The sequence below is a fragment of the Propithecus coquereli genome, unplaced genomic scaffold (genome assembly GCF_000956105.1).
Source record: "Propithecus coquereli isolate 6110/MARCELLA unplaced genomic scaffold, Pcoq_1.0 Scaffold766, whole genome shotgun sequence".
Taxonomy (NCBI): Eukaryota; Metazoa; Chordata; class Mammalia; order Primates; family Indriidae; genus Propithecus; species Propithecus coquereli.
The window spans coordinates 546,099-549,990 of NW_012153796.1; positions in this window are offsets into that span (position 1 = coordinate 546,099).

Sequence of the window (3,892 nt, forward strand, 5' to 3'; positions counted from 1 at the left end):
GTAGGAGAATTGGAGTCAAATGCAGCCCTTGTGGCTTGGCGTGTCAAGGCCCGCTTGCTCAGTGTGTTCAGCACCACACTGGGACCTTACAGGTGCACTGCCGTCTGTCCCTCCCAAGGAGCCTGGCAGAGGAGTTATTATCCCTGTTTTACAGATGAGGCAGCTGAGACTCTAAAAGATCACGAAATTGCAGAGAGTACATGCAGAACTGGGATTCAATCTCAGGTCTACCCAAAGCCTTTTCCAGCAGAAAAGGGCTTTCCATACTATAAGTTTAACCTATTCAAGGGGAGTAAAAGTAGATTAGTGGGTTTGGGACTAAAATAATTAAAATAAAAAAATAGAAGATTAACCTAGAATAGAATAAAAAAGATTGGAAAATATAGTGCATTCTGGGTAGTATGGATCAGTACTGTTATGTTTCATGAAACTTCTCTTTTATTCATATTTAGCTACATCTACATCTATATCTATGCACATATATGCAGGCATCCCCTGGAGATGCTGTGGGTTCGGTTCTGACCACCACAATAAAGTGAACACCACAATAAAGAGAGTCACACAGTTTTGTTTGGCTTTCCCTGTGCATTTAAATGTTACGTTTACACTATACTGTAGTCCGTTAAGTGTGCAATAGCATTATATCTAGAAAACCAATGTACATACCTTACTTTAAAAATTCTTAATTGCTAAGGACTTGATGCTGATGGCTGCTGACTGATTAGGGAGGTGGTTGCTGAAGGTTGAGGTGATGGTGGAAATTTATTAAAATAAGACAACAGTGAAATTTGTCACGTTGATTGACTCTTCCTTTCGTGAAAGATTTCCCTGCAGCATGCTATGCCGTCTGATAGCATTTTACCCACAGTACAAGTCCTTTTAAAATTGGAGTCAATCCTCTCAAACCCCGCCACTGCTTTCTCAGCTAAGTGATGTAACATTCTAAATCCTTTGTTGTCATTGCAACGATGCTCACGGCATCTGCACCAGGAGTAGTTTCCATTTCAGAAAACCACTTTCTTCGCTCATCCATAAGAAGCAACCTCGCATTCGTTAAAGAAGTTTTTTCATGAGATTGCAGCAATTTGGTCACATCTTCAGGCTCCACCTCTAATGCCAGTTCTCTTGCTACTGCCACCACATCTGCAGTGACTTCCCCCAGTGAAGTCTCGAAACCCTCAAAGTCATCCACAAGAGCTGGAATCAATTTCTTCCAAACTCCTGTTAATGTTGATATTTTGACTTCCTCCCATGAATCATGAATGTTTTTAATGGCATCTAGAATGGTGAATCCTTTCCAGAAAGTTTTAAACTTGCTTTGCCCAGATTCCTCAGAGGAATCACTATTTAAGGCAGACACAATCTTATAAAATGCATTTCTTAAACAATAAGACCTAGAGGTTGAAATTGCTCCTTGATTCATGGGCTGCGGAATGGATGTTGTGTTAGCAGGCATGAAAACACTAATCTCCTTATATATTTCCATCAGAACTCCTAGGTGACTAGGTACAATGTCAATGACCAGTAACATTTTGAAAGGAATCTTTTTTTTTTGAGCAGTAAGTCCCAACAGTGGGCTTCAAATATATTCAGTAAACCATGATATAAACAGATGTATTGTCAACCAGGCTTTGTTGTTTTATTTCTAGAGCACAGATAGAGTAGATTTGGCATAAGTCTTAATGGCCCTAGGATTTTCAGAACAGTAAGTGAACACTGACTTCAACTGAAAGTCACCAGCTGCATTTGCCTCTAACAAGAGAGTCAGCCTGTCCTTTTGAAGCTTTGAAGCCAGGCATTGACTTCTCCTCTCTAGCCACAAAAGTCCTAGACGGCATCTTCTTCCAATAGAACAGCGTTTTGTCTATGCCAAAAAGCTGCTTAGTGTAGCCACCTTCATCAATTGTCTTAGTAAGATCTTCTGGATAATTTGCTGCAGCTTCTACGTGAGCATTTTCTGATTCACCTTGCACTTTTACCTTATGGAGATGGCTTTTTTCCTTAAACGTCATGATCCAATCTCTGCTAGCTTCAACCTTTTCTCCTGCAGCTTCCTCACCTGTCCCAGACTTCACAGAATTGAAGAGAGTTAGGGCCTTGCTCTGGATTAGGCTTTGGTTTAAGGAAATATGGCTGGTTTGATCTTCTATCCAGACCACTAGAGCTTTCTCCATATCAGCAATAAGCTGTTTCACTTTCTTACCATGTTCACTATTAATAGATTAGCACTTTCAATTTCTTTCAAGAACTTTTCCTTTGTAGTCACAACTTGGTAACTGGCACAAGAGGCCTTGCTTTTGGCCTATCTCAGTTTTTGATATGTGTTCCTCACTGAGCTTAATCATTTCTAACTTTTGATTTAAAGCAACAGATGAGACTCTTTCTTTCACTGGAACACTTAGGGGTCATTTTAGGGTGATTAATTGGCCTAATTTCAATATTGTTGTTTCTCAGGAGGAAGGGAGGCCCAAGGTGAGAGGGAGGAGACAGGGACACAGCCAGTCAGTGGAGCAGTCAGAACACGCACAGCGTGTATTGATTGTTTGCCATCGTATGGGCACAGTTTGTGGTGTCCTAAACAGGTACAATAGTTACATTAAAGATTACTGATAATGGGTCACTATAATAGATATAATAATAATGAAAAAGTTTGAAACATTGTGAGAATTACTAAAATGTCAAAATGTGACACAGAGACATGAAGTTAGCACATGCTGTTGGAAAAATGGTGTCGACAAAATTGCTCATGCAGGGGTGCCACAAACCTTCAGAAAATGCAATATCTGTGAGGTGCAATAAAGAGAAGCGCAGTACAACTAGGTATGCCCGTATGTGTACACACACACACACACACACACACACACACACACACAACTATGTATACTACACTGTGAAATAAATTCTGTTTCTTACTGTGGATGATGTCAACTTTTTTTAATTTTGTTACCTGGATATATTGTGCACTGGCGAGTTCTGGGTTTGCAGTGTAACCATGTCCTGAATAGTGTACACTGTACTTTTTCTTTTCTTTTTACTCACCGCTATATGAAGGAGGAGTAAGTACTTTTGCTCTTGTTTTTTTAAAAACACTCTACTAGATTTCAGCTGGGGCATATTCAGGAGATAAACTTATCTTTTCCCCTTTCTTCAAGATTTTACTCCTGTTAGTTACTGCTCTTGGTTCCATCAGAGACATAGTTGCCTTCAAACGCAATGTATTTTCTGTCTTTATTATTTTTTATTTGACTTGATTAGTTTTGATTCCATGCCATTTCATTCACATGAAATACCTCAAGTCCATCCCACGTGGATTAGCACAACCTGAGTGCCTACTATGGGTCAGCCCCTACTAATACAAAGAAATAAATCTTGCACATTTACTAGCCACAGTGCAATAACTCAAATTCCTTTTCTTTGTCCAAAACTCAAAATTATTTCCCTTGAGCTTGGAAAAGAAGACAGCACGCTTCATTATTCTCACGTATGCCTTTCCCTGGACATGTCTGTGCCCTGGAATGCAGTATGAAGTGGGAGCACTGGATCTGGGAGCAGACAGGTTCAAATTCAGAGGCGATGCCTGGAAAGTGCTTGGGGAAGTACTTGGCACACAGAAAGAACTTAACCTGTTGTAGCCAAACAACCAGTTATATTTTCTAAAGTTTCCAGATTGTATTGAGGTTAATGTCCTTAGAGTTTTCCTGCTTGGAGGAGAATCATTTGTGGTTGTATCAGAGCACTCTGAGGTAGGACCAGGGCCTGGGAATGGGGACACTGTGGCAAAACTCCACCTGGAGAGCTGCACTGTGCCCACCAGGAGTCCTCTGTCCATAAAGACATGCTGCATCTCCTGGGAGGAAAAGCGCAGGGGACTTCAAGACTAAGAATCAAGCTC